Here is a 16,449-nt window from a genome sequence, read left to right as displayed (position 1 = left end):
ACATCTCATCCTGCAGCGAGAGCAAAGGGTCATCGAGAGGTCAGTAGGTCACAGAGCTACAGCAGCGCCATTGATGAGGAAAAGTTAACTTTTGAGGACATTTAGCCAAAGAATTGTACATAAAGCAACGGATCCTTTAAGCAAACATTAACCTTTTAACTTCCTAGTGTACTCATCCAGTGGTGGAAGTAATAATATCATAGACTCATGTAGGAAAGGATGATAAATGAACCCCAAAACGGTAAAATATTCCACTGTTGACATAATATTCTAGTGTGAACTCACAGTTCTCCTCTGATCAGGGCTGTGGCGCAGCACTTTAGACACGCCCCCAGTGGGCGAGATTGCTCTCCTTTGGTTGGAGCAAACCTGCAGCGCTGCGGTGCATGGCACAGTCGTCGTATGTGGAAATTGCAAGTAATGCATGTTTATATTGACTTTATCTCTGCTGTTTATAAGTAGCACTGTGTTTAAGACTCATTTTAAAAAAATGAAAAAAATCTATTGAAGTCCAACCCCTTAACCCTTTACCTACTGAATCTAAAAATGTTGATTTGGACGTATTTTGTTATTATGGCTGTAAAATAGTCAGGAAATGCCCTAAGTCTGAGAGCTTTGGTCCCTTTTCTCAGGAGTACTTGAACTTGACTTTTCAACATCTGGTTAATGATTATTGCACATTATATGGAATTGTCAGCAGTTTAAAAGAAGAAAACACAAAAACAGATTTGTTTTTTATGGCTTTTATGAGAAGAAATTTTGTTATTGCTCATGAAGTTTTGGTTTGACCATTGAAATGTGAACCTATACATGTTTAGAACATGTTGATCCGGGACAGCCCAAAATCTGAACTCTGGGGATGTTCAGACCCTTAGAAATGTTTTTGTATCCATCCCCTGACTTATACCTTCCAATAACCTTTTCTCTGTGTGTTCTTTTGTCAGCATGGTGTAATGGTAGCCATGAATACTGATTACCCTTATCTTACATGACTTACTTTGATTTAATTGTATTGATTAGTAGAAATCTGTTTTCCCTTTGACATTAAAGAGCTGATTTAGATGTGTTTTTGTCAACAGAGCCACATCATATCGACCATGATTGATTAATAAAATCAATAAAAGTGCTGAATACTTTTATAGTCGCTGTTTTTGGATCTTTATGCTCATGAAGAAGCCAGTCTCACAAATCAACACCTTTTTAATGTGTTATCAGCTCTGTCACTGATTGATGTGTTTTTCGGAGTGTCTGGATGCTCCCGCTGCTTTTTATTCAGCTCACAGAGCAAAATACAGATTAAGATCTGAACTCCAGCTTTAAGAAATCCTCCTAATAACCCCCGTAACACATACAGTCTGTTAGATTTACACCGTGGGCAGAGAAAGCTCCTCGCTGGAGCTAATAAATAAAATCCAATCAACCTTTAAAAGGAAGCCTCGGGCTCCGAGCTGCTTTAAATAATGCTCCAGTGTTGAGGATGATTGATGGCCATGTTAGGCTAAAGGATTTATTAAATCTATAACAGAGTTAATGTTGCGTCCATAATGAGCTTTCGCTGCTTTTAAAAAAATAACATTACAGGAGAGGAGGAGGAGGAGGAGGAGGGGCGTCTTCACGCAGCATCTTCATCTCTGCCATCTGACCTTCTGCAGCCGCTCAGCCTCGCTAACGTCTTTTCATTTAACCTTTATTAGCCGCAGAGCTTCTCTGCACAGGAGAATTACAATCTGAACGGAGAGGCCATGAGCACATCCAGGAAATATTTGATTCCCTCTCTCTTTAAGCGGTGTGCTGCTGCAGCATCTCCCCCTCCTACACGGCTTCTCTCTGCAGCAGCAGAAGCACGCTCCGTGCCTCAAAGTTGGAGCATGTTTAAGTCTCTTATCAGCAGCAGAAACATGTCGCCATGACAAACACGCTGCACAAACTCCACATGTGTGATTGCATGTTTTTAAATCATCTGCCTTTCTGCAGCCAGAGCCGTCCTGATTCTTCGGGATTGGTTTAGAAAAGTGATGAAATAGTCTGATAAGTGTTGCTGTCTCTCCCTACTTTACTGGGGAAGTTTTAAACTTGTCTTAAATTTTAGTGAACCATTAAAGCCTCTATCTTAGTCTCGATTTTCTCTGTTTCTTTATTTTAGTAAGTAAGCTTGTTTATTTCTGAAACTTTAGCTGATCAAAAAAAAAGAACAAAACACAAACTGGGATTTCATTGAAAGGCAAAAGGCGAGGAGTTGATCCTGCCCTCCCAGAAAGAGATTCTAAAAGGCCCCTGGTATAAGAGAAGGTTCAGTACAGAGCTATGATAAGAAATGAGCTTGAGCTTGAATGTAAGTCAGTAAATAATTTCAACATCAGAACCTCGTGAAGGCGCAACACTCTTTTCAGCTCCAAATGGAAGAAACTGTTAGCCAGGGCACTAACGCAACTCTTGACAGACGAATATGTGGGGGTCCAACAAGAAGGTGCATGATGCCCAATGACCTTGCATTTCTGAAGTGTACTGGTCCGTCCCCAGCACCACTCAGCTGCACGTACGATCGTGGTGCCAATATGGAAAGTATTGGCACCCCTGGAATTTTTCCAGAAAATGTTGCAATTCCAAATGTGTTTATTTCTTTTATGTGCACTGGAACAACACACACACACACACAAAAAGAAAAAAGACAAAATTGACATAATTTTACACAAAACTCAAAAAATGTGCCACACAAAACTATTGGCACCCTCAACTTAATATTTGGTTGCACAGCCTTGGGGGAAAAAAAACTGAAACCAATCTCTTCCTATAACCATCAACAAGCTTCTTACACCTCTCAACTGGAATTTTGGACCACTCTTCTTTTGCCAACTGCTCCAGGTCTCTCAGATTTGAAGGGTGCTTCTTGCAACAGCAGTTTTGAGATCTCTCCATAGGTGTCATCTGGACTCATTGCTGGCCACTTCAGAACTCTCCAGCTTTGTCTCCAACCATTTCTTGGTGCTTTTTTAAGGTATGTTCAGGGTCATTGTCCTGCTGGAACACCCATGACCTCTGACCCAGACCCAGCTTTCTGACACTAGGCCCTACATTGCAGCCCAAAATCTTTTGATAGTCTCCAGATTTCATGATTCCTTGCACACAGTCAAGGCACCCAGTGCCAGAGGCAGCAAAACAACCCCAAAACATCCTTGAAGCTCCACCATGTTTGACTGTAGGTACTGTGTTCTTTTCTTTGTAGGCCTCATTCTGTTTTCTGTAAACAGTAAAATGACGTTCTTTTCCAAAAAGCTCTACCTTAGTCTCATCCGTCCACAAAATGTTCTCCCAGAAGGACTGAGGCTTACTCAGGTACATTTTTGCAAACTCCAGTCTGGCTTTTTTATGTCTCTTTGTCAGCAGTGGGGTTCTCCTCGGTCTCCTGCCATAGCGCTTCATCTCATTCAGATGACCACGTATGGTCCCAGCTGACACTTTTGCACCCTGAGTCTGCAGGACAGCCTGAATTTGTGTGGAAGTTGACTGAGGATGTTTATCCACCATTCCAACTATCCTGCATTGCATTCTTTTGTCAGTTTTTCTCTTCCGTCCACATCCAGGGAGATTAGCCACAGCTCCATGGGTTATAAACTTTTTGATTATATTACACACAGTAGACAAAGGAATTTCCAGATCTCTGGAGATGGTCTTGTAACCTTGAGATTGTTCGTATTTTTCCACAATTTTGCTTCTTAAGTCCTCAGACAATTCTGGGCTCTTCTTTCTCTTCTCCATGCTTGGTGTGACACACACAGACACACAACACAAAGGCTGAGTCACCTTTTAGACATTCTAACTGGCTTCAGGTGTGATTTCTAGATTGCCAGCACCTGTTGCTGCCACAGGTGAGTTTAAATGAGCATCACATGCTGGAAATAACATGATTCACCCACAGTTTTAAAGGGTGACAATCATTTTGTCTGGCCCATTTTTGAGTTTTGTGTAAAATTATGTCAATTTTGGCTTTTTTCTTCAGCTTTTTGTGTTATTCCAGTGCAGATAAAGGAAATAAACATGTTTACCAAAAACATTTGTAATTGCAACAATTTCTGGTAGAAATGGTGTATTTTCTGGAAAAATTCCAGGGGTGCCAATACTTTTGTCCATGACTGTAAAAGACAACAACATGAGTATTGTATTTGGGAGATTGGGAAGATGAACACTGAAACCATCCGATCATTCTGAGATCCAGAGAATGACACGTTTCTGATAAAACAGCCATGTAGCATCTGTTTAACATTAAAACATCTGGAGGATGGGCGCTGTCTGCTCACTCATAGAGGTCATTTTTCACTCTGACTGATCCGTCCATCCTCCTCTCAGTAATAACAGTTTTTATCTACTAATTTTCCATCCAGTCTTTTGTTTTTATCTGCCGTATTTTGCTTTAAATCCATCTGATCATTCAGTCATCCAACCATTTATCTGCTCGTTCATACATCCAGCTTTTATGCTCTAATGATGCTTTTAGTCTCTGATGAAGCAGATGGTCGCTAAATGTTTGGCGTACTCTTTTCTTTCCTCTTAACGCACACACAAACACACAAACAACACACACTGATGTAGAGCACAGACCGTAGTCTGCGTGTGTCGGAGAGGTCGCACAAACACATGCAGCAACATTTGTCTATTTTTCTAAACTCCATCTGTGACGATCCTAAGTGTCTCCTTCTTCTGCTGCAGCTTCTGGACATCTTTAAAAAAAAGAAGACATATTTTATGTCCACATGATAACAAAGATGGCTGCTGCTTGGTAATATACACGCATGCTGCAAAATCACACATAGACACAGAAGTAAAGCCTATGCAGGGACTGAGGTAAATCCCGTACCGTGGACTTGTCACCAGTGTTTACCTCGGTGACAAGTCCAGACATCCAGTAAGTATTTCTTTTTTTTTTTAACCAACACCCATAAACGATGGTTTTAGTCCTACTGATCACTTTTCTCTCAATTGTTGATTTTTAAAGAAAGTTAATTTTACATATTTAGGCTTATCTGTTTTTTTTGTTGTTGTTGTTGTTTTTTAACTCCTACATTAACAACATCAGACAGGTTCCCTTATAAAAACAGGAAAGATTCGAAGTAGAGTGCATTCGTCAGTTAAAACATCAGGAACTAAAAGCCTGCTGTTAATGAGCCTTCAGATTAAACACATCCATGATGACATGCTGTCATGTTTAATGAAGATAAAGGTTTGGGGGGCGGCTGTGTTATTTTTACTGCACAGGTCAGAACTGAAAGAGAATTTTCATAAAGATTCAAATACGCACTGTTGTAAGTCGTATCAAATGTAGGCACCTTTAAGACTAAACAATAGAGATGTCAGTGATTGAGCTTCTGTTAATGTTGTTGATCCGACTGAGTGTCAAACGGAGCAGGCGGGAAAGAAGCAGTGGTGGATTAGGAGACTGCCAGACTGATTTAGTCAGTCAGATTTGCCTTTTGGCTCTCTGGCAAACTTTGCCGTTTTCACATGTCTGCTAAATCTGTCGGCATTTAGCCTCCCATGCTAGCGGCCACTGCTGCCTCGTGTTCTGTTAATAGTCATTAGGTCTGTGATGTTCTAACTTGAGGACTTTTTCCTCCCTTCAGGATCTCTGCAGAGCACAAACTCTTCCGTGCTATCTTCCTCTGAAACTCTAATAGGTTGGTCAGTGATGCCATGCTTTTTAACACGCTCATATGTCGCAATGCAGCTTCCTCTTCTCTGAGGTTTACAGTAGAGATCAGGTTTATGGCTCTTTGATGGGAGCCTGATCTTGTTGAGTCGTTTCTTTCAGAGAGCAGTTCAAAAAGCTGGCTCATTTTATGTTGTTTTATTTTTAAGAAGCTAACCTGAGGGTAACTCTATCCAAACTTAGACAACACACCCCACAAATATATATTTTATTGGTGGTAAAATCACTGAAAGCACCTTTAAGAAAGAAGAAAAGAAAGCTTAACCATTTTAACCCTCTGAGCCCTCAGCTACTGTATTTTTAAACACTGTGTCTCTCCTGGACTTTTTGTCCTAAAAAGGATATGAAACATCAACCCTGTGGTGCACAGTCAAGCTCTAAACATCCTTTTCTTCAGGACAACCTGGGCTTTAAAAATATGTGTGCTGCTGATGTATTAAATACAGTAAACATTAATGACTAAGGTTTTTTTCTCACAAACTTGTTCTCCCAACTCTTTGGGGCTAAAGATAAAAAAAAAAAAATCATTCTGTGACAAGGAGCCTTCAGAATATTCACATAAAAAAGTCCTTGCACTTTTGGGAATTTAACTCATTATTTAAAGTGCAGAGACTCTGAAGAACTCATCACAGCCTCCCTGTGTCTTTTCCTCTCTATGAGTCATTCAGGCTCTCTTCTGCGGCTTCTAGGTCTGTGCACAGGCACTGTTCAGCAAAGTATGATGACGGAACAGCCTCCCATTGGCTGTCACAGCCCAGTTGCAATGCATTGTGGGAAACAAAAAGACAATAGTGCAGCAGGCTAACTGGCTAACTGCAAGAACAATAAAAATGGATGAAAAAGACATCCAATATCAGAGTTACTGGTGTGGATTTAATCTTTAAAGATCCGTGACAAGTTCCAGGCTCACTAGAAAATGTTCTGTAAGGGCTGCTAAGGTGGATAGCATCATAAGAACGGCAGAATGGAGGGCTTTAGGAGGAAAAAACAAGTACTTGGCTATGGTTCAAAGATTATTTAACTTTGAAGAACACGTCTGTTCTTGCTGTATACGAATACCCTGTCCTAGAAGGTTAACAAAACATGATTGGCTGGTGGAGTGGAGGTCAGTATGCAGAGGCTGCAGGTGCAGAGGTTTCATGTGCAGAGGCTGCATGTGTAGAGGTCTATGTGTAGAGGTTGAATGTGCAGAGATCTCATGTGCAGAGGCTGCATGTGCAGAGGCTGCATGTGCAGAGCTTTCTATTTACTGAGGTTTCATGTGCAGAGGCTTCATGTTCAGGGGTTACATGTGCAGAGGCATCATGTGCAGAATCTTCATGTGCAGAGGCATCATGTGCATGTGACCTGTCTGGTCTGAGCGCATGCAGGTGGAGCAGAGAAACCGTGAGAGGAGATAACAGACAGAGAGATCAGATCTGAGTCCTCTCTGGTCCTCTGTGTTCGAAAGCCTCGCTGCTGCCTCTGTTTCTGACGCTCTGCAGCTCATTAGGAATAACCTTGGAGAGGAGACGCACTGAGCGTGTGCAGTGTTTCTGCCTCTTCCAAGCAGCAAATCAAACGTCCTTGTCAATTTGAATAAATTACGATCTTAACTGCTTCCCGCCTCTCTGCCCACGGTTTCTGTGAAAGCAGAGCTCTCCTCTCCGCTGCGATGGCTTTGATGATTTTCGCCTTTCTCTTAACACGGCAGCAGCAACAGGAGCAAAAACAGAAAAAAAAAAAAAGAAAACCTTTAAAGAGTTTTAAACAGGGAGAGATGGGGCCTGGAGCTGTTGGCAGAAAACCAACCAGCAAAGCAAAGAAGGAAGAAGGCTGCAAGATGAAGACCCTGTCCTTTAAGAGCTTCAAAAGCTGCAGGTTTGGCTGATTTTTAGTCAAAGAAGAAGAAAAAAGGAGAGAGGGAGATTAGACAAAGTGACTCTACAGGTGGAGTTAAAGAGGCTTTTATCAAAGGTGTGAGAAGATCAAGGACAGAAGGAAGAAAAAAGCTTTGGAGAGATGTGTGAACATGCAGGTTTGTGCTGCAGTCAACAAGTGAAGGAAGATCAACAAACAGAAGATGTGAACAGCTTTTGGAGGAGGAGATGTCTGTTTGTGTGAATCACAGCAGCTGATGGAGGAGGCGGTGCAGTCTGACACTGAACTGTCTTTAATGTACAAACCAGGATTTACCATTTTGTTCTTAATCCTCTAAAAGCTTCTGGAAGAGCGGCCAACTTGGCTGCTCTCTCCCTCTCTGTTAGAAGTGTGACGCTACGATGCAAAGACAGGGTGCCAAAGAGTATACTGTACGTAAACAGAGCAGAGAAGAGCTTTAAACTTACTGGAAGATGTCTGCAGATCATCTTTGTTTTCACAATCTAAAAGCTCAGACTGCTTAAGCATTGCAACAAACTGGATGACTATACACCACGTACCTAATTATTATGCAAATGATATTTTTCTCTGATTTTCCTAAATATGAATGCAAATGACAGTCAGAGTATTTTTCAAGTCATCAGCTGTTAGAGCATAATTCAAATGTTTCTGAATAAACTTCAAAATGATAATTAATTTTTTTAATGATAACCTCAAAATGCACTTCTCTACATTAATAAGCAAAACAGAGTTTAAAACATTTTATAGGTTGTAAAGAAGTGAAAATGGTCATGTGTTGAGTTTGCAGCATTAGGAGGTCATATTTACTGAAATCAAAGCTATTTCAATCAAAAACATCTTAACAGGCCAAGTTCCATGTTAACATAGGAGCCCTTCTCTGATATCACCTTCACTATTCTTCATCCATTGAACTTGTGAGTTTTTGGAGAGTTTCTGCTTGAATTTCTTTGCAGGATGTCAGAATATCCTCCCAGAGCTGCTGTTTTGATGTGAACTGCCTCCCACCCTCATAGATCTTTAGCTTGAGGATGCTCCAAAGGTTCTCAGTAGGGTTAAAGGTCAGGGAAGGGTGGGGGCCACACCATGAGTTTCTCTCCTTTTATGTCCATAGCAGCCAATGACACAGAGGGATTCTTTGTAGCATGAGATGGTTAATTGTCATGCATGAAGATCATTTTGCTACAGAAGGCACGGTTCTTCTTTTTGTACCATGGGAGAAAGTGGTCAGTCAGAAACTCTATATGCTTTGCCGAGGTCATTTTCACACCTTCAGGGACCCTAAAGGGGTCTACCAGCTCTCTCCTCATGAATCCAGCCCAAAACATGACTCCGCCCCCTCCTTGCTGATGTCACAGCCTTGTTGGGACATGGTGGCCATCCACCAACCATCCACTACTCCTCCATCTGGACCATCCAGGGTTGCACGGCACTCATCAGTCAGCAAGACTGTTTGAAAATAAGTCTTCATTTATTTCTTGACCCACTGCAACTGTTTCTGCTTGTGAGCACTGGTTAGACGGGCTGAATAGTAGGTTTATACACAACTGCAAGCCTCTGGAGGATCCTACACCTTGAGGTTGGTGGGACTCCAGAGGCACCAGCAGCTTCAAATACCTGTTTGCTGCTTTGTAATGACATTTTAGCATCTGCTCTCTTAATCTGATGAATTTGTCTGTCAGAAACCTTCCTTATTATGCCTTTATCTGCACAGCCACAAATTTTGTCACAGTACAATGATCATACTTAACCCTTTACCTACTGAGTTTAAAATGGCAATTTGGACATATTTTGTTATTATGGCTGTAAGTCTGAAAGCTTTGGTCCCTTTTTTCCCAGGAGTGCTTGAACTTGACTTTTCTACATCTGGAATTTTTCTGATCAGACAAAATTTGATGGAGTTACGGTAATAATTCTACGGACATATTAAACACAGCACCGGCGCTCTTGCAGTAGTTAAAGGGTTACGTTTTCCTGAAATATCTAATGTTTTCATACCTTGTCCAAGGTATTGCACTCTTTGAGGCTTTCAGCAGCAGAGATCCTTTTTCTTTCCCATATTCTTTCCCATCGCAAGAGGATCAGAGAGGCCAAGAATCTGAGGTGCTTTTAGTCCAGTGTTTCCAGTCTCCACAGTCAGTGATGGTTTAGGGTCCATGTCTGCTGCTGTTGGTCCACTGGTCCTTATCAAGTCCAGAGTCAACGCTGTAAGCCATCTACCAGGGGATTTCAGAGCCTGTCATGCTTCCATCTAGGAAGTGAAGCCAGAACTACCAGAAACTGGTTTACTGACCGTGGTGTGTTTGATTCTGGCCTGAACCCTGTAGAGAATGTCTGGAAGATGAGAGACATCAGACTCAACAATCCAGACCAGCTGAAGGCTATCAGAGGGCTTCATAACAAACCCAGCAGTGCCACGGACTGATCGCCACCATGACACATCACATAGAAGCAGGAATTCATGATAAAAGAAGTACTGTGTGCATAAATGAGCGTAAATTTTCTCTTTCCAGTTTTTTTGTTATTTGACTGACTGTTCAGGTGAGCCAGTGTGAAGGTTTCATCTTTTGAAGACGGTATATTCTAGAAAATCATTGCATGAGATTTTCAATCATTTGAAAAAAGCACAGTAAAAGTCAAATACAAGCAGAAAACTCAACCCAGTTTTCTACTAACACAGATAATCTATAGAGACATGATGAAAAGACTTTTAAAAAGCAGTCTGTCTCCAGTACAAGGTGAATCAAACACCCACATGTGTGATTCAGCCTCCACAGTTTGCAGAGCAGTGAACTCTGGGTAATGCTGCCCTCTGGTGTCCGTGGCGTCCATCTACAGCTCATCTCCATCCCTCTCTCCTCTAAAGCTGAAACACCCTCCCAGCCTCAGTGAAGACAGGTGTGAGTACAGAGGGAGGAATGTGGACGCTCAGCGCCATGACATCACACGTCTCCTGGATACGAGGACTGCTGCTAAATATACACAAGCGTCAGGTGTTTAATGTGTCTCGTTACGGTAAGTATGTACGATGTTAGATTAATCCTCAGAGATTAAATGATCTCGTGTCTGATCCTGGTGAAAGGTTGATGTAAAGTTGCTGCAGCAGGGGGCAGCAGAGAGTAAAGTTCATGGTTCTAGATGCAGGTGAAGCAGCTGGGTTTGTCAAAGTCAGTCACAGAAGGGGTCGGATTCTGAATTAAGGTCTAACCTGAGGGCCTAACAGGGTCCACATTTAACCAGACTGTCAACCTCATTTTCTGCAGTAATAAATTATGGGGAAAAAATACTGATGATAACTAAAAGACTCAAAATCTGAGATAAAAAGTCAAACTTATGAGTTCAAAAGGTCAAAACACAAAATTAGATGTTAAAATAATGCTTTAAAAAGGCAAATGTATCAAAAAGAAAGTCACAATTATGTTTCAAGGCAAAAATATGACTTAATATGTAAAATGGTGCTCATAAAAGGTCAAAATATGAGATTGAAAGTGTAAATTATAAATTGAAAAAGCCTAAATTATTAGATAAATTCATATTTATAAGCTGAAAAGGTCAAAATATAAGACAAAGAGTCAAAATAATATACGTAAAAGGTCAAAATATGAAATAAAAGTCCAAATAATAGATTGAAGTCATAATTGTGCAATGTAAAATTGAAAATATGAAATGAAAACCCTAACTTATTAGTTTTCTCACATTTCTTTTTATCTAATTATTTTTACTATTTATTTTTTCCACATTTTCATGACTTGAGGATTTTTGATATCATCAAGATTAAGTTTATATATATATTTTTTAATTTTACCTCATATTTTGGGCCAGTTATAATAAGAATAAAACAAGATCTTGTGGGCCGGGTGTAAGTGTACCAGGGGCCAGATTTGGCCCCCGGGCCTTGAGTTTGACACCCCTGTTTTATAACCTTCAGTTTCTCCTCATCTTCTCTGTGTTCGGTTCGTCTGCTCCGTCCTTTCACAGCCCCACAGTCACGCTGGGCGGCGGTTACTTCAGGACAGAGTCACTCAGTGGCAGAAAACAGGACTCCACCCTGAGATTCCCACACTGACCTCTGAAATATGAGAGTTATGTTCCATCGCTGAAAACCACTGAGATGTGCATAAAGAAAGGAATTATCATGAGCGCCTAGGTGTTACAGTCGAGGCTAACCAACAATTAAAGGACGCTATGTAACAGCCTCGGCCTCACCCTGAACTTCCTGTGGATCCTTCAAGTCTCAAAGATGCCACTTTAAATTTTAACATCTATTCTAAATGTAGTCGTAGCTCTGAAGAGGTAAAATGACACTGTGCACTTTGAGATTAAAGTACGGTGGCCTGGAAGTACAAAATGATAAATTCTGAAACAATTTTACAAAGCTTAAAACTAATTTTCATTAACTAAATCATGTTTAGATTTTATAACACACATTTACATTAAGCAAAACAGTCCAGTACAAAATTTAAAAAGTGTGAAGCACTTTTTAAATTTCATGAAACAAATTTAAAATTTAAGAAACACTTTAACAAAGGATGAAACAAATCTAGATTAAAAAAAAAAACAAAAAAAAAAACATAATAAACACTTTTAAATGAGCTCAGACAAACTTACTAGTTTTAGAGCACTTTTACAATCTCTGACACAAACTTAAAACCAACAGTACCTCACAGAGAGGCAAGGTACCCAAAACCAGAAATAACACAAATTTCAGGGTTTTATAAAGCGTCTCAGCCGTCGTCATTTTGAATCAGAATTTGTAAATTTGTTGCCAATTGTGTAAAAGTGTTTCAGACATTATATTGAACAAATATTTGTAAATTAATTGCAAGTTTTTCAAAAGTGTTTCATACTTTTTAATGTTGTACAAATCTTTGCAATTTTGTTGCAAGTTTTATAAAAGTGTCTCAGACTTTATCATTTTGAATCAGAATTTGTAAATTTGTTGCAAGTTTTGTAAAAGTTTTTGAGGCTTTATAATTTTCAATTATAATTTGTCAATTTGTTGCAAATTTTTTAAAGCGTTTCAGATTTTTTAATGTTCTACAAATCTTTAAAAAATTGTTGCAAACTTTTTCATTTTGAATAAGAATTTATAAACTCGTTGCCAAATTTGTAAAAGTGTTTCAAACTTTTTAATGTTGTACAAATCTTTGTAATTTTGTTGCAAGTTTTATTCAGTGTTTCAGACTTTTTCATTTTGAATAAGAATTTATAAACTTGTTGCCAAATTTGTGAAAGTGTTTCAGACTTTGTCATTTCTAATCAGAATTGGTAAATCTATTGCAAAATTGTAAAAGTGTTTCAGACTGTCATCTAGTATCATATTTTGTTATTTAGTTGCAAGTTTTTTAAAGTGTCTCAGACTTTATCATTTTGAATCAGAACTTGTAAAGTTGTTGCAAATTTAAAGTTTTTCAGACTTTATCATTTTCAATTAGAATTTGTAAATTTGTTGCAATTTTTTTAAAAGTGGTTCAGACTTTGTAATGTTCAACAAATCTTTGTAAATTTGTTGCAAGTTTTATTAAAGTTTTTCAGACGTTGTCATTTTGAATCACGTTTTGTTAATCAAAGTTTTGTAAAAGTGTTTCAGACTTTTTAAATTTGTAATGGACTATTTGTTAATTTGTTTTGTAAAATGTTTTTTTGTCATTGTTGTTTGTTTGTTTGTTTGTTTGTTTGTTTTAAATTGTTATAGTGTTTTTCTATGACTCGTGCACGGGAAGTAAAGAGGAGCATTTCCTGGTTTGGAGTTCACCTTTCTGTTTTTTCTGTTTGCCACACAGAGTGGCCTTTTAGTGAAATGATAATCTGTGTTTATGAGATCTGAAAATCTGTTTTCATTTATTTTACACCGTGGCCCTACTGTTTTGGTATTGGGGTCTACATATTATATCTTTTATTTTGTGGAATCACTCATGTTTGCTGTAAATCCACACATTTTCTACGACACACCTCACGTTTGGGTTGGCGGGGGGCTGGAGCAATCAACAGCTGCCATTGGTTGAGAGACTGGTTCCATCCTGGACTGGTTCCCAGTCAGTCACAGGGCAGCCCAGTGTTACTGTGAAGTAAGTGATACAGCTTACTTGGTATTATTATTATTATATTATTATAATAATAATAATTGTTATTATTATTATTATTATTATATTACTTAAGCTTATTTGGTAGAGCAGGCACATGTACACAGCAGCCTTCTCAGTCTTTGACGTACCTGTCCCAGGTTCTCCCGGGTGCAGGCCTTCCTGATCTCTCTCCCCATAGTTCCCTCTCTTCGGGTCTCCTATCAGACAAAGGCAACAATCTCCAAAAGTCCTAAAATCACTTTGACCATTCCTGAAATAACTGAGATTCTTTGGGTGTTGTAATGATTCATCATGGGAGGCTGAAAGCGCTCATCATCATTATTTTCATTCTAGTGAAACCTCAAATAAAAATTTGCATATAATACAGAGGAGCTGATCTACACCCAACCTTTGAAACTACTGCAGAGATGCACCCAGTAATTATCCAAAACTCTGAGTGTCACAACAGTCAAGGTGTGCACCCTAGAAGCTCCTCAGCCACAGGCGACACCTGAGCAGGTGTGGTCTCCTCTGATGGCAGAGGGACTTTGCCTCCCTTCTTCTTCCAACAGTTCCAGTGAAGCTTGTCCTGTTTAGGAGCGTTCTAACACCTGATTGGATGGCTTGGTTGAAAGGGACAGAGGCCAGTTTCTATTCTAAGAAGGTACCATTCCTTTAGTGACGCACTGATGGCTGTTTACCTTTCACAACCATGAGCCAACAGGCAGACAGTTTCAAAAACAACCCTGATTTCTGGTTCTGTGTGTTTATACTAAACTTCATCCAAAACAAATACTGAGCTTCATCCGTATGTGCACTGACTGAGAACATGTTTGTTGGGCGACTGCAGGATGGCGCAGGTAGGGCCTTTCTGTGTGGAGTCTGCATGTTCTCCCTGTGCATGGTACAAGCCAGCCAATCATGGATGGACTTGGATCATGGTTGGACCTTGGTCCAATGAAAAGAGCTGATGTCAGTCCAGACTGAACTGAACTACAGTGTTAAAGTATTGTTTTGAAAGGTTCAGACCTTCAAGCACAGGAGATTACAGCATGAGAACCAGAAAAAGGAAATCCACCACAGAGAGAAGAGGAGGTCAGATGTCTCATTGACATTTGATCTGACTAAACACATTAATACTTCAGGTTTCTCTGGCTGTATTTCCTGTAAAACCTCCACTCTCTTTCTCTTTGTAATGAAAAACTCGCTGACTCTGCAGACGCCCCCGTCCCTCCTGAAGTGCTCGCTCTATAATGAAATAACACAGAAGCTTTGTGGATTTTCTGTCCGTGCAAACTTCAACATCCTCATCCGGCTACCTTTCAGTTATGTGTATTCTCTTAATACTCCACGTTTGTCTGTCTCCAGGCCTTTGCACTGACTGAGAAAACCCCCCTCTCCCTGAACTCCTCACCCTACACTCTGCAGAAGACGCCTTTGGCTGCACGGCGTCCCATTACGTTGATTATCCAGCGGAGGCCAGGACCGCTGCCAGAGGCTTCTCTATTATCTGTTTTTGTGTCAATAAACATTTGCATACAGTGAATGAGACTAAAAAGCAAACCTCTTTAAGCCTGTGTTGGTTGGGGGGGATTAACTGAGTAGGTAGGCTCTCTTTTAAGACACACTTTAACTTGGCAAGCCTCCAGAATGAGATCAGCCTCTGCTGCAGGCCGTCTGTTTCTCTGGAAGGCCGGCCGTCTGAAGCAGCAGCGTGGTAAAAGGCGATCAGAGCTTTTAGGAGATTTCTTAGAGCGAAAATGAAAAAACAGCAAGAACTAGAGCATCAAAAAATGTCCATTAAGATGTGTTGTAAAGAAAACCGAAGCCAGACTCTTAGTTTTATATCATACTATTCAAGGGTACAACATCCAGGCCAGCCATATTTATGTCATGCAAATCTGACTTCTTGTCACAGCCTTGTTGACTCCACCAGGCTCAGACAGGAGGCCAGAAATGACAATGACAACCCTCTCATTAAAGGTCAGTTTCTGTTGGACCCTCCCACAGTTGTCAGGGATGCAGGGAGACTGTGTCTTCACCAGACGAGGCCCACGTGTCCCAGGAACAGGTGGCTAAAGAACAAGTATCAGCTCAATTTTGTTTTGGTTTGGTTTTGGTGAAATGGTGAAGAAGCAGCATAAATGGGTGAAAATGGGGAGAAATGTGGGAAAAGGGTCAGAAAGTAGCAAAAAGGGGTGAGAAATGTAGAAAAACAAGTTAGACGTTGCATAAAAATGGTCCAAAAGTGGCAACAACATGGCAAAAAAAAAAAACCATAAGAAGAGTGACTGAAATGGGCAAAAAGCACTCAAGAGTGGGAAAAAAGGGCAAAGAAACAGGGAACAAATGGTATTTAATGGCGAAAGGTCACTTAAACAGGCAAAAAAAATGGTGACAAAGGCAAAAAATGGGATAAAAGCTGCAAAAAAAAAGTGTCTAAAATGGGCAAAACAGGAAAAAAGAGGTATTAAATTGCAAAAGGTAGCTGAAATGGGTGAAATGTGGCTAAAACAATTGTGAAAAGGGCAAAAAAGTTTCTCTTTTCTAATGTTTTCTGGGTGAATCATATTTTGGGATTTTTTAGGATTTTTTTTTATCAATGATTTCCAAATTTTTACCTGATTTTAGAGCTTTTATTTAGGGTCCCCCATGAAAAATTTTGTTGTTTGTTTAATGAGATATTTTATGGGGTAAATAAAAGAAGACTACTTCAATTTGTCATGTTTTGTTGTCCATTAGTATACGATATTTTGATGAGAAGTATTCTTTATTGGGTTAAGTAGACCTGAAGTTAGTGATGGT

General features: G+C 39.9%; 1 protein-coding gene across 1 annotated transcript in view; it reads right to left on the bottom strand.

Annotated features, from left to right (window-relative positions):
* Positions 1 to 16,449, bottom strand: part of LOC121523498 (mucin-2-like) — a 74,695-nt gene that overhangs the window by 25,134 nt on the left and 33,112 nt on the right. The gene's annotated exons all lie outside the window — the stretch shown is intronic.

This window comes from Cheilinus undulatus, linkage group 16 (genome assembly GCF_018320785.1).
Source record: "Cheilinus undulatus linkage group 16, ASM1832078v1, whole genome shotgun sequence".
NCBI classification, from domain to species: Eukaryota; Metazoa; Chordata; class Actinopteri; order Labriformes; family Labridae; genus Cheilinus; species Cheilinus undulatus.
The sequence above is the reverse complement of the archived record's forward strand: the minus strand, read 5'-3'. Positions and strand labels throughout refer to the sequence as shown.